The following is a 23,344-nucleotide window of genomic DNA, read 5'->3' on the forward strand; positions in this document are numbered from 1 at the left end:
GCTCCTCCTATACCCCCTCCTCTCTGACTCCACCCATTCTACCCAGGCTCCTCCCATACTCCTCCTATACCCCCTCTGCCCAGGCTCCTCCTAAGCCCCTCCTCTGCTGTCTGACCCCACCCATTCTGCCCAGGCTCCTCCTATTTGACCCCACCCAATCTGACTAGGCTCCTCCTAAGCCCCTCCTCTCTGACCCCACCCCCTCTGACTAGGCTCCTCCTATACCCCCTCCTCTCTGACTCCACCCATTCTACCCAGGCTCCTCCCATACTCCTCCTATACCCCCTCTGCCCAGGCTCCTCCTAAGCCCCTCCTCTGCTGTCTGACTCCACCCATTCTGCCCAGGCTCCTCCTAAGCCCCTCCTCTGCTGTCTGACCCCACCCATTCTGCCCAAGCTCCTCCCATACCCCTCTGACTCCACCCATTCTACCCAGGCTCCTCCTATTTGACCCCACCCAATCTGACTAGGCTCCTCCTACACCCCCCTCTGCCAGGCTCCTCCTATACCCCCTCCCCTCTGACTCCACCCATTCTACCCAGGCTCCTCCCATACCCCTCTGACCCCACCCATTCTGCCCAGGCTCCTCCTATTTGACCCCACCCAATCTGACTAGGCTCCTCCTACACCCCCCTCTGCCAGGCTCCTCCTATACCCCCTCCTCTCTGACCCCACCCAATCTGACTAGGCTCCTCCTAAGCCCCTAGGCTCCTCCTAAGCCCCTCCTCTGCTGTCTGACCCCCACCCATTCTGCCCAGGCTCCGCCTAAGCCCCTCCTCTCTGACCCCACCCATTCTGCCCAGGCTCCTCCTTAGCCCCTCCTCTGCTGTCTGACCCCACCCATTCTGCCCAGGCTCCTCCCATACCCCTCTGACCCCACCCATTTTGCCCAGGCTCCTCCTATTTGACCCCACCCAATCTGACTAAGCTCCTCCTAAGCCCCTCCTCTGCTGTCTGACCCCACCCATTCTGCCCAGGCTCCGCCTATACCCCTCCTCTCTGACCCCACCCCCTCTGGCCAGGCTCCTCCTATACCCCTCCTCTCTGACCCCACCCCCTCTGGCCAGGCTCCTCCTATACCCCTCCTCTCTGACCCCACCCCCTCTGCCCAGGCTCCTCCCATACCCCTCTGACCCCACCCAGACTCCTCCTATTTGACCCCACCCAATCTGACTAGGCTCCTCCTACACCCCCCTCTGCCAGGCTCCTCCTATACCCCTCCTCTGCTGTCTGACCCCACCCATTCTGCCCAGGCTCCTCCTATTTGACCCCACCCAATCTGACTAGGCTCCTCCTAAGCCCCTCCTCTGCTGTCTGACCCCACCCATTCTGCCCAGGCTCCTCCTATTTGACCCCACCCATTCTGCCCAGGCTCCTCCTATACCCCACCTCTCTGACCCCACCCAATCTGACTAGGCTCCTCCTATACCCCCTCTGCCCAGGCTCCTCCTAAGCCCCTCCTCTGCTGTCTGACCCCCACCCATTCTGCCCAGGCTCCGCCTAAGCCCCTCCTCTCTGACCCCACCCATTCTGCCCAGGCTCCTCCTAAGCCCCACCTCTCTGACTCCACCCATTCTGCCCAGGCTCCGCCTAAGCCCCTCCTATTTGACCCCACCCAATCTGACTAGGCTCCTCCTAAGCCCCTCCTCTGCTGTCTGACCCCACCCATTCTGCCCAGGCTCCTCCCATACCCCTCTGACCCCACCCATTCTGCCCAGGCTCCTCCTATTTGACCCCACCCAATCTGACTAGGCTCCTCCTAAGCCCCTAGGCCCCTCCTAAGCCCCACCCATTCTGCCCAGGCTCCTCCTATTTGACCCCACCCAATCTGACTAGGCTCCTCCTAAGCCCCTCCTCTCTGACCCCACCCATTCTGCCCAGGCTCCTCCTAAGCCCCTCCTCTGCTGTCTGACCACACCCATTCTGCCCAGGCTCCTCCTATACCCCTCCTCTCTGACCCCACCCCCTCTGCCCAGGCTCCTCCTATTTGACCCCACCCAATCTGACTAGGCTCCTCCTACACCCCCCTCTGCCAGGCTCCTCCTATACCCCCTCCTCTCTGACTCCACCCATTCTACCCAGGCTCCTCCCATACCCCTCTGACCCCACCCATTCTGCCCAGGCTCCTCCTATTTGACCCCACCCAATCTGACTAGGCTCCTCCTAAGCCCCTAGGCTCCTCCTAAGCCCCTCCTCTGCTCTCTGACCCCACCCATTCTGCCCAGGCTCCTCCTAAGCCCCTCCTCTGCTGTCTGACCCCACCCATTCTGCCCAGGCTCCTCCTATTTGACCCCACCCAATCTGACTAGGCTCCTCCTAAGCCCCTAGGCTCCTCCTAAGCCCCTCCTCTGCTCTCTGACCCCACCCATTCTGCCCAGGCTCCTCCTAAGCCCCTCCTCTGCTGTCTGACCCCACCCATTCTGCCCAGGCTCCTCCTAAGCCCCTCCTCTCTGACCCCACCAATTCTGCCCAGGCTCCTCCTAAGCCCCTCATCTGCTGTCTGACCCCACCCATTCTGCCCAGGCTCCTCCTATACCCCTCCTCTCTGACCCCACCCATTCTGACTAGGCTCCTCCTATTTGACCCCACCCAATCTGACTTGGCTCCTCCTAAGCCCCTCCTCTGCTGTCTGACCCCACCCATTCTGCCCAGGCTCCTCCTAAGCCCCTCCCCTCTGACCCCACCCATTCTGCCCAGGCTCCTCCTCCTATACCCCTCCTATTTGACCCCACCCAATCTGACTTGGCTCCTCCTAAGCCCCTCCTCTGCTGTCTGACCCCACCCATTCTGCCCAGGCTCCTCCTATTTGACCCCACCCAATCTGACTAGGCTCCTCCTAAGCCCCTCCTCTCTGACCCCACCCCCTCTGACTAGGCTCCTCCTATACCCCCTCCTCTCTGACTCCACCCATTCTACCCAGGCTCCTCCCATACTCCTCCTATACCCCCTCTGCCCAGGCTCCTCCTAAGCCCCTCCTCTGCTGTCTGACCCCACCCATTCTGCCCAGGCTCCTCCTATTTGACCTGGAGTTCTGGACTTTTTGGTTCCGTCCAGAGGTGTCAGGGTACAACACCCAAAGACCCCAGAGTTCCACCTGCCTTGGTGCACAAATGAACAGAAACACGGGCTTCTCGATGGTGGCGTCAAAGACCAAAGGTTTATTACTGTAGGGACACAGAAGTCACAGAATCTACACACGGGCAGAATTCAGGAGACTGTTCGATTTGTACAAAGTGGGTTGCTCCTTATATACTAAAAATTGTGCTCTAGGCAAATATTTCACATGTCGGTACATTCCCAAACCTTTTGTGTCTCTAAACAATAAATATTTGGCGTTACACAGGAACTGTCGATAATATCTGATACCAAACATCACGAAGAGGGGTTCCCACCAGTCCATCACAATCCCTTGTCAATATTGCATTCAAGAGCCGGACCGCCTCATCGTAAAGTTCGTTACCTCCCCCTAATAAAGGCCCAGAAGGAAAGGAGCAGAGCCAGGTGCAGAAGATAAAAAAGTGGGATAAGAGATGTTTGTGGGTTGTAAATGGGCAAGGCTACCGGCTTCGGCCGCCTAATCATGATCAGGTACAATGGACAGGAAAACCAGTTCAGGTGGGCTGGCCTCGGGCAGAGGAGGCAGCCTTTGTCAAGTCATGCAGCTACAGCGTGATTCATTTTAAGGTGCACGTGTCACGTAAGAGGTGAATCTCCGGCTAAGGCTACGTGTCCTTAATCAAAGTGGAGTGAATGAAATGATCAGAGGCTATTGCATATGTGAGGGCAAGGAACCACAAAATGGTGGCCACGATCTAAGATGGATGCCATGTGTATATCAGAAATGTGTCAGTGGAAGGAGTGCTCTTGCTCGTAGCGTAGCGAAAACACTAGGATATACTAAATGGATCATTTGCGGTTCACTGATACCATTTTTATGTATTTCCGACAAACTTGAAAACACGGGTTCAAGTCGTCACGGAACCGTCACGGAACCTCAGACCCTCCTTTTGCCCTTACATAGGCAATTACTCAATCTATGTCTGAATCTAGTTCTATGTTCATTAGGTCAGTGACATGTTGTTGTATCATCATCCTTTCTCGTGTCTTTTCTCCAAACGCAGGTGGTTTTCTGAGACAAGTTGCAGCACAAAGACTACACAGAGCAGGACCACACTGGATAATCAGACAACATGAGAATAGGAATACTAAGATGACACCAATGACCATTAGAACCTTCCATCCCCACGCTGAGATCAGAGTCCAAACCCACTCCATGAAGGACCAGTTTCCCTTGTCTATATGTATGGAGTCCGAAATCTTGTGCAACTTAGAGATCGCCTCGTAAACTGTTGGAGCATTATTAGGAATAAAGACACAGCAGCTCGATTGGATCATTCTGCATACCCCACCTCGATCTGCAAGTATAACATCTAGAACCATACGGTTCTGCAATGTCATGAGCCTATCCGCCTGAAGCTCAGCTGTCAGATTGCTAAGGGCACCAGCAGTTTCGGTAATAGTAGATTCAACTACCCGTGTTAGCTGACGTATGTTTCTACTATTGGCCATAGGCCCCCAGAACGGAAGGAAGCCTTTGAAGAAGTCTCCAGCTTCCTGACCAGCGGTATCTTCCTTGCTGAAAACACCTCTTGCTACTCTTGTTCTGTGGTAATCCGGTGAAGCAGTGTATGTCGGAGGCAACAATCGAGCAATGTAACATGATCCCGAGAAGTCGGCAGGCAACCATGTATAAGCTCTGTCTCGACAAATGAAGTAGGTACCCCTAGCAGTGAGGAAGGCAGGGGAGGAGTTAGCCGGAAACACATAAGTCTCTACGCACTCACTTCTCCCTAGCTGAGCTCTCGGATTTCTCCCATTACCTTGCAGACAGACCTGACCTCGGTGAGGTACGACCCAGATTGGAGTTGAGCTTTTACGCCTGCTTTCTCCTAAACTAAGGCGATACTCTGAAGTATTCCAACTTAAATATACTCGCAATTCGTCTCTAGGGTAAGATGGAGTATTATTGACGTCCTTAATCATGTCAATAATTCCCTGGACTAAGGCTTTGTTGGCAGAGTTATATTTAGTGGAACGTGGTGGACGTGGAGGATAGGTTTCAAGGGCATAAGCAAAGATGGTTTGGAAGGCCTGAAATGATCCATTATAGCTGTAAGGCAAAACCAAATAGGGAATACCTTTATCCATAGTGTGAGGTATCAAGCCACACACCCAGCAGTCTGTAGTGTTAACTACCAGTTGGTGTTGGTGCAAGAGCTGTACAAAAGTGTTGTTGGTGAATTCTGAGCGTCGAGCTTGCTCATGTTCTGGAAATGAATGAAAAGAGTGTATAGAAGAGACAGTAGTAATAGCTGGATCAAGGGGAGGCACCGTAGAAACTGGCACAAAAATCAAATTTATGCTAAAGACAATTCCACCCACCAATGTTGCTAAAACAATCAAAAATGTAATGGCACATTGCATCAAGAAACATTTGCTGTGAAGAATTCCATTAAGTTTGTTTCTGCGAACGTAAATCACATTTTCTCGTTGCAGCGCAGGAAGTTCCATCTTCTACAATCCGCTCGCGACCACTGATGATGTGTACGTAGATGAAAATGCCTCTGTCAGCCCTGGGAGTTCCCAAAACTAACAGAAAGATCGACCTTGTGTCAGACCCCTGCAAATTCAAACTAGGCACACAGCCACGACCCTACGGCTACCCAGACGGCAAGGCAATTTTAAAAAAACAATTTACAATAGCAAACTTCCTGGCTGAAAAGCAAAAAGTTCAATATATATAAATATCAAAATCACAATATGCAGTTGCCTGCTTTATTAGTTCGTTTTATGGCTTCTAAGATTGTATCTCTTCTTTGCTGGTACTGTTTGATCGGAAAATAGTGTATTACTAGCAGTTGCTGTAGAGTTTACGTTCGCAGATGGCAAAGTTTCTTTTGATGCTGGAGACAAATGTTCAATGTTCAAAGCAGTCTTTTCAGGAGGAGAGTCAAGTTTCAAAGTGTCAATAATCAAATCGGCATCGCTGAAAGGGACAAATTTCGGAGTTATTTCAGATTCGGAGGCACCAATTCCCTTCTTCACCCAGTCGTCGTAGGGCAGCGGCAGTGGAACACGTTTTACGTGAGAAGCGTGGATCCAGTGCTTGCGGCCAGCAACACGTACAGCTGTCCTCGTTGCCAGTAGGATTTGGAAGGGGCCGATGTAGCGAGGCTGAAGATTCTTTGTCCTCGCGAAGTTTCGGACCACAATGAAGTCACCCGGTTTCAGTTGATGCCCTGGACTCTCCGGAGGCTTTGGTAGTGCATCAAAAACCTGTTGATGAATAAGACTTAATTTAGCAGTCAAGTCGTAAAGGTAGTCTATCAACATAGGATATTCAATGGAGCAAAATTGTTTAGGCCTTGGCACACCCCAGACATTTGCCGGGCGGCCAAACACAATCTCATATGGAGAAAGCCCTATTCTAGAATGCACTGTTGCTCTCGTTGATAACAAGGCCAAAGGAAGTGCGTCTGGCCAAGCCAAACCTGTGGATGCTTGTATTTTGGCTATTTTAAGCTTGAGGGTGCCATTGTAACCCTCGACTAAACCAGCAGACTGGGGATGGTTCGCACTGTGAAATTTTTGTTTCAATCCTAGACCAGCACACACACTCTGCATAACTTTCCCTATAAACTCACTTCCGTTATCTGACCATACAATCCGTGGCATTCCGTACCTAGGGAAAAATTCTTTTAGAAGAATTTTGGCAGTTGATAGAGCAGTGTTGTCCTTTAGTGGGTATGCTTCTATCCACCTGGAAAAAGCACAAACTACCACCAGGACGTATTTTAAATTGTTGCAGCGTTCCATGTGAATGAAGTCTAACTGAATTACTTCAAAGGGACAGGAAGGAGGAGCAAAATGACCAGCTGGAGTTGGAGTTCCCTTGCCAGGATTATGCATCAAGCACACCATACAATTTTTCACCACTCTCTCTGCACATTTACTGATTCCCTCATTCTTCCAGACCGGAGCTAACATCTTACATATCCCTTTAGAACTTATGTGCGCCACTCCATGCGCCATCGTCACTACTGCAAGCACATACGCATCAGGCAACATCCAACGCTGCTGTTCTGTCAAATCGATCCAACATCCATTCGAGTCCAATTTGCCCGTACTTTCTCTCCAGGAGCATTTCTCTTCCTCAGTCGCTTCTTTCTGAATCTCTTTCACACTTTCCATAGTGTCCTCACACATTCCAGACTCAGCAATCCATCTTGCAGACGTAGCAACATACATTCTACTCATCATGTCTCTAGCTGTCTGTTTAGCGGTTTCATCAGCAAAGGCATTTCCCCGACCAACATCATCCGTGATTGCTTTATGAGCACTGCACTTCACAATCGCAACTTCAGTCGGTAAGGTTAGAGATTCCAACAAGTCGTTAACTAGCTGACCATGCTGAATCTTAGTCCCATGGGACGTAATGAAACCCCTTTCTCTTCACAACCGGCCAAAACTATGGGCCACGCCAAATGCGTACTGACTATCTGTAAACACATTCACTCTCTTTCCCTCAGCTAAAACACACGCTCTCGTAAGAGCTATTAATTCTGCAGCTTGGGCAGAATTCTGACTCACTCTTGCAGTCTCCACAATCGTCTTCAAAGTCGTTACCGCGTAGGCAGCAGTCACATCACCATTCTCCAATTTAAAACATGACCCGTCCACATACAGCGTACCATCCGGGTCGGATAGGGGAGTATCCCTCAAGTCGATGCGACCTTTTGTCTCTTCCTCCGTTTTGAAATAACAGTCATGTGGCTCAGAATCACTCGACTCTTGATCAGTCGGCAACAATGTTGCTGGATTCAATACATTGCATCTTTTGATCTGAATATGACTTGCTAATAACGTCAGCTCGTAACCAGATAATCTCGCACTAGTAAGGTGTTGTGTCTTCGTTCGGTTCATGAGTGTATCCACTGCATGAGGAACCATGACCACTAGCATATTGTTCATCACCAAACCAGCAGATTGTCGAATGGAAGCTGCAGCTGCCGCTGTAGCCCTCAAACAACTCGGCAATGCTCTAGCTACCGGATCTAATGTTGATGAGAAATACGCACAAGGGCGTTGTTTGTCACCAAACTTCTGTGTCAGAACACTCAACGCGCAACCTTCTCTTTCGTGAACGTAGAGCGTGAATGGCTTGCTATAATCAGGTGTACCCAATACAGGAGCTGAACACAGTGCTTTTCGTAACTCAATAAAACTCTCTTGACATTCATCAGACCATGGCACCGGACTCGGAACATTTTTCCCAGTCAAAGCTACCAATGGTTTCGCTAAAAGTGAAAAATTTGGAATCCACTGCCTACAGTAGGAGGTAATACCTAGAAAGGCACGTACTTCCCTCTGTGTGCGTGGAACATTCATCTGCATAATTGCTTTTATTCTTTCTGGGGTCAACTTCCTTCCCTCCTTTGATAAGAGGTGACCTAGGTAGGTTACTTCTTGGCAGCAATATTGCATTTTGGAAGGTGACACCTTATGATTCAAATTAGACAAATGATGCAATAGTGAAATCGTAGCTGCTTTGCAAGTTTCCTTGTCATCGGCAGCCACTAAAAGATCGTCTACGTACTGTACTAGGGCAGAGCCTGGAGGAAGGACAAAAGAATCTAGCTGACTTTTTAAAGCTTGACTGTAAATGGATGGACTTTCACAGTAGCCTTGTGGAGCGCGTTTAAATCTGAAACTGCGACCTCCTAAACAGAAGCCGAAAATATCCCTACTTTCTTCAGCTATCGGAATGCTGAAAAAGGCATTCTTGAGATCTATAACTGAGAACCACGTAGCTGTGGCAGGAATCAATGTTAACAAGGCAGTAATGTCTGGCACTACAGGAAACTGCGGAATTACAATCTTATTAACTTCTCTGAGGTCTATGACAAACCTATAGACTGGAGGCTTTGTGGGATCAGTTCGTTTCAAAATCGGTAATACAGGACTGTTACAGACATTTCCTCGCGTTTCTTCAATCACACCTTTTTTAATCAAATCTTGCACAATCAATAAGAGTGCACGCTCACCTTCACTCGATATTTTATATTGAGGAATTCTTGGAAATTTCACATTCGCTTTCAAAGTTACTACATACGGTGGAATCTCTAGTAGACCTACATCATTGGGACCAGTCGCCCAAAGAGAATCAGGGAGTGAACGTAGCTCCGGCGGGAGTGCGTCCATTGACAAGTACATCGGAGAGGTGAGTCTTTTACCCAAAGTAAGCTGTACTCCTTCCGGAGAACAGTACAATGTCGCATATAGTCGTTTTAACAAATCTAAACCAAGCAGATTTTCATTACAACCTGTCGTCAAAATCAGGGGTGCTTTCAATTGACACGGTCCAACAGAAATAGACAAAGGACCAGATATCGGGTTGTACACAGGGGCGCCTGAAAAACCTACGGAAACATTTGTTGAGCCAGACAAAGGTGCGCCAGGGAGTTTCGCATGAATTATAGAACTTTTTGCGGCACCAGTATCCAACAGAAACGGTTCGACTACACCTGATGTTGCTACTGCGACATAAGGCCCACTCTGATCCACTGGAACTGATACTACTCCCTCTCTCTGTCCATGGCTGTCCTAGTACCCATTTTGTTGAAATCCCTCTTCAACTTCACAATAATCCTCAACAAGATATTGCTGAGATCTATTCTGTTGAGCTGACTGTACATTTCGTTGATCAAAGTGATTAGAAGGACGATCATTCGTTTGCGGAGGCATAGCACCTCGCCCTCGACCTCTAGAATTCTGTGTATATCCACCACGACCTCTCTGAGCTGCTGCATTATTATTTTGTGCTAAGATCGGACATTCATTTTTATAGTGCCCCTCTTTCTTGCAGTACGCGCACTGATTCCACTGATATTGAGGCCTTGATGTACTATAATCTGTCCTTTGATATGAGTTTTGCTGCGTATTAGTCTGATTCGTACGAGGCGGATACGCCTGCTGCAAAAGAACTTTAGTCTTTAAATCTTTCGTTTTCTTCTCTGATTTCTCCTTTTCCTCTTTATCCCTGTTTTCGTAGTACTGTGCAGTCGCAAGTATTTGCGCTGTCGTAGATACAGCCCACGCACTTTCTGAGTCTTTCAATTTATTGCATAATTCAGGTAACAAATTATGCACAAATTTATCGACAAACAATCTCTGTCCTCCTTCTGTGCTCATGTCCTGACCACTATGGTCTACAAAAGTCTCTTCGAACCTCGTGAAGAAGTCCGAGACACTTTCGTCTTTCTTCTGCTTGCATGCGGATAATTTATCCCAATTAACACGCAATGCTGGCATCAGAGTCTTCATTAAATCTATTATTCTACCTGGCAGATTAGCAATCAAAGGTTCGGGTTTCGCACCACCTATTTGTTGAGCATCTGCTGCAGTGATAGCTGCCCAATCACCACCTAAAGCAGCTTGATGATCCTCTCTACGAATTTTAGCCCACACTGGTTGTGGAACTACATTACCAAACAACATATCAATGTCGGCTAAGTTCATTATGCAAGCCTCAACTGTCTGTGTCAATTCCTTGTAATATCCGGCTGGATTCTTACGTGGATCTGGCAAGGCCTGTTTCACTGCTAACACTTCTGCTCGCTTCCATGGAATATGTATCCATACTCTTTGGAACTGTGCTGGAGCAGCTGCAATACCCGCATTATCATCACGTTGTACTGCTTCGCGCCAAATTGGAGGAACCTCCCTCATAGGATATTGGCGACTTGGCTTCACTTTACCTTTTTCTAAATCTCTCGGCGAACGAAGAGATGGATCATATCTAAAACTTAAAATGAGCTCCATCGCTTGTTTTATATTCTCACCCACTATCATTCCTGCAGCAAACTCCTTTTGAACTTTAATTAAATCTTCCAAATCTGATTCGACATCGTCTTCTTCTATTTCCTCACGTAACAACGAGCACATCTCGTCAAAAGACGTATCGCTGCGTTGGCTCTCCCCATTGCATAAATGTCTCTAACACATCTCTCGTACTATATCTTCTAACTTTCGTAATCCATCTGAGAGCCGTGGAGTCTAAAACTCCCCGTTCCTCAGTACTTGGAAGCTGACTCCGTCTCTGAACAGAATCAGGAGTAGGAGTCTTAATCAAGGTTTTATATATAGGAGACAGCATATTAGTAACAGAATCAGTGATTCTTCGACGAACAGAAAGTGGAGTTAGTACACTCGCAGACATAGAGAATGCAGTAGAGGTAGGAATAGATGACGAAACAGTAGGAGTATCGATAAAAATAGTTTGAGGAACAGTAGGTACAGTGGTAGGTATAGGAGCTGGCAGCGCGGGAAGAGGAGGAGCTGTAGGAACATTTACATTCACCACAGGAAGTATAGGAACTTGATTCTGAGGAACAGGAACACCAGGTTGTCCAGCAACCGGCAATTGAACATTCGGGATCAGTGGAGCCGTAGCACCTTGTGCATACGGTGGAGGCGAACGTAACAGATAAGACAACAGAGGATCGTTTTCGGAATCCTCCAGTATCTTAGCCATTTTCGATGGCAAGGCAGGATAGCACTTGTCAATCGCTAAGTTATGCTCTCTAATGGCTGCATCTATGACCTTCTCACACTCGTTAGCCTGCAACTGTTTAGTCGCTTGCTCTAGAGTTAACTCTTCTAGTTCTTTTTGCTCTTTTTTCAACCTTTTCATTTCTCTCTGTTTGGATTCTTTCCGCCAATAACGAAAAGAATCAAACATTGCCGGCCGGGCTTTCTTCCTAAACAATTTCGCTTCTAAGTTGTCGAGAATCTCTTGTTCAAAACTACCATGCAGTGGCCAACTAAGGACACCATCCTTCTTACAATAACGAACCCATATCTCATTATAAGTTATAGGACCCACACCATACTTACAGTATAAATCATATAGGGGAGTCCCAATCGGAGGAACCAGACAAGAGTCCTCTAATTGTGAGTCACTGTTGCAACTAAAACAAGACAACATTTTCCGACTTACCATTTTCAGTCCGGAACACAAAACAAACAAACACGAAACAAATTTGTGCACTTGAACCAAGAACTTAGGCCTACCAAAAACGAACTGATGTATCGATACCCAAACTGAACCAAATAGATTATCGTAATTAGAACAACCAAAGATAATCTTACAAAACCAAACCAAACCAAGAACCGATCAAGGATTTTTAACAATCCTCACAAAAGTAACCAGCTAGCTATCACTAAATACTTAACTGAGTCACTGAAGACGTCACCAAGGAGAAACCCGTCACGTTTCGCCGTACTAAGGACTGCACCACTTCGGGTCCAAGACAGGGCGACGGTCAAGGCAACGGCCCACTGCAGCCGTCCTGAACGGGAACCCTCGTGGAAGAGAACTTCAGGGCCACTTTTGCGATATGCCGGGATCGATGAAGTGGGGCGCCTCCCTCAGGAATCTTCACACGAAGCTTCTCGAACTCTTCAGGCTTTTGGACCGGTACCGAATGACGTCGCCCCACGTTGGGCGCCAATTGGAGTTCTGGACTTTTTGGTTCCGTCCAGAGGTGTCAGGGTACAACACCCAAAGACCCCGGAGTTCCACCTGCCTTGGTGCACAAATGAACAGAAACACGGGCTTCTCGATGGTGGCGTCAAAGACCAAAGGTTTATTACTGCAGGGACACAGAAGTCACAGAATCTACACACGGGCAGAATTCAGGAGACTGTTCGATTTGTACAAAGTGGGTTGCTCCTTATATACTAAAAATTGTGCTCTAGGCAAATATTTCACATGTCGGTACATTCCCAAACCTTTTGTGTCTCTAAACAATAAATATTTGGCGTTACACAGGAACTGTCGATAATATCTGATACCAAACATCACGAAGAGGGGTTCCCACCAGTCCATCACAATCCCTTGTCAATATTGCATTCAAGAGCCGGACCGCCTCATCGTAAAGTTCGTTACCTCCCCCTAATAAAGGCCCAGAAGGAAAGGAGCAGAGCCAGGTGCAGAAGATAAAAAAGTGGGATAAGAGATGTTTGTGGGTTGTAAATGGGCAAGGCTACCGGCTTCGGCCGCCTAATCATGATCAGGTACAATGGACAGGAAAACCAGTTCAGGTGGGCTGGCCTCGGGCAGAGGAGGCAGCCTTTGTCAAGTCATGCAGCTACAGCGTGATTCATTTTAAGGTGCACGTGTCACGTAAGAGGTGAATCTCCGGCTAAGGCTACGTGTCCTTAATCAAAGTGGAGTGAATGAAATGATCAGAGGCTATTGCATATGTGAGGGCAAGGAACCACAAAATGGTGGCCACGATCTAAGATGGATGCCGTGTGTATATCAGAAATGTGTCAGTGGAAGGAGTGCTCTTGCTCGTAGCGTAGCGAAAACACTAGGATATACTAAATGGATCATTTGCGGTTCACTGATACCAATTTTATGTATTTCCGACAAACTTGAAAACACGGGTTCAAGTCGTCACGGAACCGTCACGGAACCTCAGACCCCACCCAATCTGACTAGGCTCCTCCTAAGCCCCTCCTCTCTGACCCCACCCCCTCTGACTAGGCTCCTCCTATACCCCCTCCTCTCTGACTCCACCCATTCTACCCAGGCTCCTCCCATACTCCTCCTATACCCCCTCTGCCCAGGCTCCTCCTAAGCCCCTCCTCTGCTGTCTGACTCCACCCATTCTGCCCAGGCTCCTCCTAAGCCCCTCCTCTGCTGTCTGACCCCACCCATTCTGCCCAAGCTCCTCCCATACCCCTCTGACTCCACCCATTCTACCCAGGCTCCTCCTATTTGACCCCACCCAATCTGACTAGGCTCCTCCTACACCCCCCTCTGCCAGGCTCCTCCTATACCCCCTCCCCTCTGACTCCACCCATTCTACCCAGGCTCCTCCCATACCCCTCTGACCCCACCCATTCTGCCCAGGCTCCTCCTATTTGACCCCACCCAATCTGACTAGGCTCCTCCTAAGCCCCTGGGCTCCTCCTAAGCCCCTCCTCTGCTGTCTGACCCCCCACCCATTCTGCCCAGGCTCCGCCTAAGCCCCTCCTCTCTGACCCCACCCATTCTGCCCAGGCTCCTCCTTAGCCCCTCCTCTGCTGTCTGACCCCACCCATTCTGCCCAGGCTCCTCCCATACCCCTCTGACCCCACCCATTTTGCCCAGGCTCCTCCTATACCCCTCCTCTCTGGCCCCACCCCCTCTGGCCAGGCTCCTCCTATACCCCTCCTCTCTGACCCCACCCCCTCTGGCCAGGCTCCTCCTATACCCCTCCTCTCTGACCCCACCCCCTCTGGCCAGGCTCCTCCTATACCCCTCCTCTCTGACCCCACCCCCTCTGCCCAGGCTCCTCCCATACCCCCCCTCTGACCCCACCCAGACTCCTCCTATTTGACCCCACCCAATCTGACTAGGCTCCTCCTACACCCCCCTCTGCCAGGCTCCTCCTATACCCCTCCTCTGCTGTCTGACCCCACCCATTCTGCCCAGGCTCCTCCTATTTGACCCCACCCAATCTGACTAGGCTCCTCCTAAGCCCCTCCTCTGCTGTCTGACCCCACCCATTCTGCCCAGGCTCCTCCTATTTGACCCCACCCATTCTGCCCAGGCTCCTCCTATACCCCACCTCTCTGACCCCACCCAATCTGACTAGGCTCCTCCTATACCCCCTCTGCCCAGGCTCCTCCTAAGCCCCTCCTCTGCTGTCTGACCCCCACCCATTCTGCCCAGGCTCCGCCTAAGCCCCTCCTCTCTGACCCCACCCATTCTGCCCAGGCTCCTCCTAAGCCCCACCTCTCTGACTCCACCCATTCTGCCCAGGCTCCGCCTAAGCCCCTCCTATTTGACCCCACCCAATCTGACTAGGCTCCTCCTAAGCCCCTCCTCTGCTGTCTGACCCCACCCATTCTGCCCAGGCTCCTCCCATACCCCTCTGACCCCACCCATTCTGCCCAGGCTCCTCCTATTTGACCCCACCCAATCTGACTAGGCTCCTCCTACACCCCCCTCTGCCAGGCTCCTCCTATACCCCTCCTCTCTGACCCCACCCAATCTGACTAGGCTCCTCCTAAGCCCCTAGGCCCCTCCTAAGCCCCACCCATTCTGCCCAGGCTCCTCCTATTTGACCCCACCCAATCTGACTAGGCTCCTCCTAAGCCCCTCCTCTCTGACCCCACCCATTCTGCCCAGGCTCCTCCTAAGCCCCTCCTCTGCTGCCTGACCACACCCATTCTGCCCAGGCTCCTCCTATTTGACCCCACCCAATCTGACTAGGCTCCTCCTACACCCCCCTCTGCCAGGCTCCTCCTATACCCCCTCCTCTCTGACTCCACCCATTCTACCCAGGCTCCTCCCATACCCCTCTGACCCCACCCATTCTGCCCAGGCTCCTCCTATTTGACCCCACCCAATCTGACTAGGCTCCTCCTACACCCCCCTCTGCCCAGGCTCCTCCTATACCCCCCTCTGCCAGGCTCCTCCTATACCCCCTCCTCTCTGACCCCACCCATTCTGCCCAGGCTCCTCCTAAGCCCCTCCTCTCTGACCCCACCCAATCGGACTAGGCTCCTCCTAAGCCCCTAGGCTCCTCCTAAGCCCCTCCTCTGCTTTCTGACCCCACCCATTCTGCCCAGGCTCCTCCTATACCCCTCCTCTCTGACCCCACCCAACCTGCCCAGGGTCCTCCTCCTACAGACAACACCCATTCTCTTTCTTTCACCTTTCTTTCCACACCTATTTTACTTACCGACCAATCTGCAATCCATCTTTCGCTAGGCATGATTCCACTCTTACACAACACACAGACACATTTTACTTACCAATTTACTTACCTGGTGCCGAACCCGGGATTTGAACCCTGGTTGCCTGGATGGAAGGCAGGAACTTACCCACTGGACCACACTGGTTTCCATGTAAGTAGCCTATCAAATTGTCCTTATGTCATGGTCATCCTTTTAATGTGCAATGGAAGCCACAGGAAAGGACACCAAGGCCTGTATGTTGCTTATAGTTACTTCTGCAATCCTCTAGACCACCAAGGAGCTATAGCTCAAAGGTAAGGCTTGTACCTTTAGTGGGGACAGCCCTCACAGGCCAGGGTTCGAATCCTGCCAGTGCTGTAGAAGTATCCCAAGGTGGGAAATTTTCAAACAGTGATTTTCTTTTATTTTTTTTTTGCTAAGTGTTTTTCTGGTTTCCATGTAAGTAGCCTATCAAATTGTCCGTATGTCATGGTCATCCATTTAATGTGCAATGGAAGCCACAGGAAAGGACACCAAGGCCTGTATGTTGCTTATAGTTACTACTGCAATCCTCCAGACCACCAAGGAGCTATAGCTCAAAGGTGAGGCTTGTACCTTTGGTGGGGACAGCCCTCACAGGCCAGGGTTCGAATCCTGCCAGTGCTGTAGAAGTATCCCAAGGTGGGAAATTTTCAAACAGTGATTTTCTTTTATTTTTTGTTGCTAAGTGTTTTTCTGGTTTCCATGTAAGTAGCCTATCAAATTGTCCTTATGTCATGGTCATCCATTTAATGTGCAATGGAAGCCACAGGAAAGGACACCAAGGCCTGTATGTTGCTTATAGTTACTACTGCAATCCTCCAGACCACCAAGGAGCTATAGCTCAAAGGTAAGGCTTGTACCTTTGGTGGGGACAGCCCTCACAGGCCAGGGTTCGAATCCTGCCAGTGCTGTAGAAGTATCCCAAGGTGGGAAATTTTCAAACAGTGATTTTCTTTTTTTTTTTTTGCTAAGTGTTTTTCTGGTTTCCATGTAAGTAGCCTATCAAATTGTCCTTATGTCATGGTCATCCATTTAATGTGCAATGGAAGCCACAGGGAAGGACACCAAGGCCTGTATGTTGCTTATAGTTACTACTGCAATCCTCTAGACCACCAAGGAGATAGCTCAAAGGTAAGGCTTGTACCTTTGGGGGGACAGCCCTCACAGGCCAGGGTTCGAATCCTGCCAGTGCTGTAGAAGTGTCCCAAGGTGGGAAATTTTCAAACAGTGATTTTTTTTTTGCTAGTGTTTTTTTGGCAGGTGTCTCCCAACATTTCATATGTTTTCTCTCATGACCTTCTACCAACCGCCCTATTTCTCAAGTAGGTGCTAGGAACAAGGCCTTATCTTCCTTTATCAATGTCGTCATTCTTTGTCCTTTAAGTTTGGTGAATTGCAGAGTGCAATTGTGGTATTGGGGGTTATAACTGAGCACAAGAATGCGAGGATGGTGCTACACTTATTGTAAAATAGGTTGGTTGATGGTGATTTTTCATTTTAGTGTGAGCCACTCGCTCAAATCAGGGGTTTGGTGCCAGTGAGCTTGGATAGAAATAAAGGTCAAGTATGAGCTCTGGCTAATGAAATGATGGGTCGAGTTTGAGGCTAGCTAGAGTCCATTTATTAGGTGCAATAAGAAGTTGGAAAGATTTTTCCTTTAAGAGACAGACAAGAGCAGAGTCAAGCCTTTGCTCTAGTAGATCTGCATCATGCCTGCTGCAGGATGTGAAGGAGTGGACCTCCACAGCAGTGCGCTGTGCCGGGCTGGGCTGCACTGGGCTGGGCTGGGCCTGCCCTGGCATCTTGGATTTATTCACCCACCTCCTTCCTTTGAAGAACGCTCACGAACGGCCACGAACGTCCTTGTTCTGTATACAGGCGGACAGCGGGCAATTTAGGACCCTGCTAAATGATGGTGATGTCCCCATGTGCTTCCTTCGAGTGGCAAAATCCTTCGTCTAAGGCAGGTGGGCTTTTTTAAAATTTGGTTGAAGACCATATGTTGGAGGCAGTATCACGGCACAAGCCGCCGACCGTCTCAGAAGAAAGTATGCATGGGAGGACATTATTTGCATAGGAGAGCCCTCTTCTCAGTCCCATTCTTAAGCTGCAGTGGCTATGAAGTGTTACTAGGGGGCAGCAGTATGGACAAAAGAGCACACTGAGGCTTTTCTCCTTCTTGCTGACATGATTCTTGGTCATTTTTGTCTTGCAGGGCCTAAGGAGTGAATGACTACGATGACTGAGGGGATGAGGAATGGCTGGCCTGTATTTGTGGTGAAGGGGGAACATTTGGAAGGTAAACAGCAAGATGAAAGCGTCAAAGCATATATGTTTGCTGAGTGATTGAGTCTGTGTGTCACTTGTCTCTTTGTAGGGACATGTGAGAAAGGAACAGCAGCACCATAGACTTCAGGTGGGAGAGCAAGCAAGGATGAATATTTCCCTCAAATCCAAATACTTACAGCACCTCAAAGATGACAAGTGCGATATGATTTCTGCAATTGCAAGGATTTGCCATGTGTGGTGCATAAATATGCATGGTTAGTGAGGTTTTTCCCAGAATGTGAGTATCGTTAGGCTGGCAAATGTCAGGCACTCCTTTGGGGGTATGAGGCCAAGAAAAAATTTGGGAAGTTTGCTACAGTCATCTGTAGGATCGAAAGACACTGGGGAATCGTTACAGAGGGAGCCAGGCTGCACAAAACGTGGTAACAGTTGGACAGAAATCTTTAGCCGGACTTTTGACTACCCCCAATGTGGGACCAGGACCGCAGTACCTCTCTGTCTCTGAAACATATTTTGACCTCGGGGCACCACCATCTCAATGCCCCTCAAATGTTCCCTCCTGGAACCCCAGCTTTGGTAGTGCATCAACCAGGTTTCAATCATTTGAGTGACCACAAACACCCTTGCTATGTGCCTTCCATTTACATTCAGTCAGTAACCCAGCTGCTTCGTTCGCTATTGAATCTCAAGTGACAGTTGGATGCACATTGCAGGGGTATACAGGCATTTACCGTACTGTACAGCCCCTCTCAGTACAGTCAGACTACACTTCTTAAAATCATAAATACATGTTTTGTCCAACAGTAAGGCCGGGCCTTTCCTCTGTAGTTCATAGCCAACGTAAGGAGGAAAAAATAAGCTGAAGAGCATGCCAAAATTCTCTACAGACACTGCCAATCCTCACACTGCCTATTTGCATGCCGAGGTTATTCACTATGACCCACCAAACCAATTGGCAACAGTAGCCTCTCTCTGCCTCATTCGTATGCTCCGATGCCACCTTTATTTAGCAAATGTTAGTGCTCTAGGATTTCATAGCACGATTCGCTATAGCCTCTTTTTTCAACAGAAATGTCCTAAAGGTACCTATACCAATCTGCTGGGTGGGGAGGAGGGGGGCTGCTGCTGCTGGCAGTAAAATTTTGGGGCACCCCACCTGCAAAAATACATTCACATGCTCCTTGTTGTACCTTTCAATACCATAACTGCAGCAGAATCGTATGGTGACCCCTGTTGGTAACAGAAACTGTCAAACAGCTTTTTGCCACCCCCCCTCCCCCGTTGCCCCTAACCATTTGGGGTACACCCCATGAGGGAGGATCAGAGCAATAAAAAATAATGGTAGCCCCCCCAAAAAGTACCTGGAAGGCATGCCATTCTGTGCACCTCATCGCTCTTCACGTTGCGCCTAAGCACCTTTTAATACTGCTCCCCGACTGCCCCTCCAAACAGAAATCAGAAAGTATAGGGGGGTGCATTAAAAAAGTGTTTGCAGTTCCCCACCATAAGTCAGGATCCTCCTCCATCTATGACCCCTTCCTAGGCCCTCAGACCCCACCCATTCTGCCCAGGCTCCTCCTATTTGACCACACCCAATCTGACTAGGCTCCTCCTTAACCCCTCCTCTGCTCTCTGACCCCACCCAATCTGACTAGGCTCCTCCTATACCCCCTCCTCTCTGACTCCACCCATTCTGCCCAGGCTCCTCCCATACCCCTCTGACCCCACCCATTCTGCCCAGGCTCCTCCTATACCCCTCTTATTTGACCCCAATCTGACTAGGCTCCTCCTAAGCCCCTCCTCTGCTGTCTGACCCCACCCATTCTGACTAAGCTCCTCCTAAACCAATCCTCTGCTGTCTGACTCCACCCATTCTGCCCAGGCTCCTCCTCAGCCCCTCCTCTCTGACCTCACCCAATCTGACTAGGCTACTCCTATACCCATTCTGCCCAGGCTCCTCCTATACCCCCTCCTCTCTGACTCCACCCATTCTGCCCAGGCTCCTCCTATACCCCTTCTCTGCTGTCTGACCCCACCCATTCTGCCCAGGCTCCTCCTATACCCCCTCCTCTCTGACTCCACCCATTCTGCCCAGGCTCCTCCTATACCCCCTCTGCCCAGGCTCCTCCTATACCCCTCCTCTCTGACCCCACCCCCTCTGCCCAGGCTCCTCCTATACCCCCTCTGCCCAGGCTCCTCCTATACCCCTCCTCTCTGACCCCACCCCCTCTGCCCAGGCTCCTCCTATACCCCTCCTCTGCTGTCTGACCCCACCCATTCTGCCCAGGCTCCTCCTATTTGACCCCACCCAATCTGACTAGGCTCCTCCTAAGCCCCTCCTCTGCTGTCTGACCCCCACCCATTCTGCCCAGGCTCCTCCTATACCCTACCTCTCTGACCCCACCCAATCTGACTAGGCTCCTCCTAAGCCCCTCCTCTGCTGTCTGACCCCACCCATTCTGCCCAGGCTCCTCCTAAGCCCCTCCTCTGCTGTCTGACCCCACCCATTCTGCCCAGGCTCCTCCTATACCCCCTCCTCTCTGACTCCACCCATTCTGCCCAGGCTCCTCCTATTTGACCCCACCCAATCTGACTAGGCTCCTCCTACACCCCCCTCTGCCCAGGCTCCTCCTATACCCCCCTCTGCCAGGCTCCTCCTATACCCCCTCCTCTCTGACTCCACCCATTCTGCCCAGGCTCCTCCTATTTGACCCCACCCAATCTGACTAGGCTCCTCCTATACCCCCTCTGCCCAGGCTCCTCCTAAGCCCCTCCTCTGCTGTCTGACCCCCACCCATTCTGCCCAGGCTCCGCCTAAGCCCCTCCTCTCTGACCCCACCCATTCTGCCCAGGCTCCTCCTAAGCCCCACCTCTCTGACTCCACCCATTCTGCCCAGGCTCCTCCTATTTGACCCCACCCAATCTGACTAGGCTCCTCCTATACCCCTCCTCTCTGACCCCACCCAATCTGACTAGGCTCCTCCTAAGCACCTCCTCTGCTGTCTGACCCCACCCATTCTGCCCAGGCTCCTCCTATTTGACCCCACCCAATCTGACTTGGCTCCTCCTAAGCCCCTCCTCTGCTGTCTGACCCCACCCATTCTGCCCAGGCTCCTCCTATACCCCTCCTCTCTGACCCCACCCAATCTGACTAGGCTCCTCCTAAGCCCCTCCTCTCTGACCCCACCCAATCTGACTAGGCTCCTCCTATACCCCCTCCTCTCTGACTCCACCCATTCTGACTAGGTTCCTCCTATTTGACCCCACCCAATCTGACTAGGCTCCTCCTAAGCCCCTCCTCTGCTGTCTGACCCCACCAATTCTGCCCAGGCTCCTCCTATTTGACCCCACCCAATCTGACTAGGCTCCTCCTAAGCCCCTCCTCTGCTGTCTGACCCCACCCATTCTGCCCAGGCTCCGCCTAAGCCCCTCCTCTCTGACCCCACCCATTCTGCCCAGGCTCCTCCTAAGCCCCACCTCTCTGACTCCACCCATTCTGCCCAGGCTCCTCCTATTTGACCCCACCCAATCTGACTTGGCTCCTCCTAAGCCCCTCCTCTGCTGTCTGACCCCACCCATTCTGCCCAGGCTTCTCCTATTTGACCCCACCCAATCTGACTTGGCTCCTCCTAAGCCCCTCCTCTCTGACCCCACCCCCTCTGACTAGGCTCCTCCTATACCCCCTCCTCTCTGACTCCACCCATTCTACCCAGGCTCCTCCCATACCCCTCTGACCCCTCCCATTGTGCCCAGGCTCCTCCTATTTGACCCCACCCAATCTGACTAGGCTCCTCCTACACCCCCCTCTGCCAGGCTCCTCCTATACCCCCTCCTCTCTGACTCCACCCATTCTACCCAGGCTCCTCCCATACCCCTCTGACTAGGCTCCTCCTAAGCCCCTAGGCTCCTCCTAAGCCCCTCCTCTGCTCTCTGACCCCACCCATTCTGCCCAGGCTCCTCCTATACCCCTCCTCTCTGACCCCTCCCAACCTGCCCAGGGTCCTCCTATTTGACCCCACCCAATCTGACTAGGCTCCTCCTAAGCCCCTAGGCTCCTCCTAAGCCCCTCCTCTGCTCTCTGACCCCACCCATTCTGCCCAGGCTCCTCCTATACCCCTCTTCTCTGACCCCACCCAACCTGCCCAGGGTCCTCCTCCTACAGACAACACCCATTCTCTTTCTTTCACCTTTCTTTCCACACCTATTTTACTTACCGACCAATCTGCAATCCCTCTTTCGCTAGGCATGATTCCACTCTTACACAACACACAGACACATTTTACTTACCAATTTACTTACCTGGTGCCGAACCCGGGATTTGAACCCTGGTTGCCTGGATGGAAGGCAGGAACTTACCCACTGGACCACACTGGTTTCCATGTAAGTAGCCTATCAAATTGTCCTTATGTCATGGTCATCCTTTTAATGTGCAATGGAAGCCACAGGAAAGGACACCAAGGCCTGTATGTTGCTTATAGTTACTTCTGCAATCCTCTAGACCACCAAGGAGCTATAGCTCAAAGGTAAGGCTTGTACCTTTGGTGGGGACAGCCCTCACAGGCCAGGGTTCGAATCCTGCCAGTGCTGTAGAAGTATCCCAAGGTGGGAAATTTTCAAACAGTGATTTTCTTTTATTTTTTGTTGCTAAGTGTTTTTCTGGTTTCCATGTAAGTAGCCTATCAAATTGTCCTTATGTCATGGTCATCCATTTAATGTGCAATGGAAGCCACAGGAAAGGACACCAAGGCCTGTATGTTGCTTATAGTTACTACTGCAATCCTCTAGACCACCAAGGAGATAGCTCAAAGGTAAGGCTTGTACCTTTGGGGGGACAGCCCTCACAGGCCAGGGTTCGAATCCTGCCAGTGCTGTAGAAGTGTCCCAAGGTGGGAAATTTTCAAACAGTGTTTTTTTTTTTGCTAGTGTTTTTTTGGCAGGTGTCTCCCAACATTTCATATGTTTTCTCTCATGACCTTCTACCAACCGCCCTATTTCTCAAGTAGGTGCTAGGAACAAGGCCTTATCTTCCTTTATCAATGTCGTCATTCTTTGTCCTTTAAGTTTGGTGAATTGCAGAGTGCAATTGTGGTATTGGGGGTTATAACTGAGCACAAGAATGCGAGGATGGTGCTACACTTATTGTAAAATAGGTTGGTTGATGGTGATTTTTCATTTTAGTGTGAGCCACTCGCTCAAATCAGGGGTTTGGTGCCAGTGAG

The sequence above is a fragment of the Lissotriton vulgaris genome, chromosome 7 (genome assembly GCF_964263255.1).
Source record: "Lissotriton vulgaris chromosome 7, aLisVul1.2, whole genome shotgun sequence".
NCBI lineage: Eukaryota > Metazoa > Chordata > Amphibia > Caudata > Salamandridae > Lissotriton > Lissotriton vulgaris.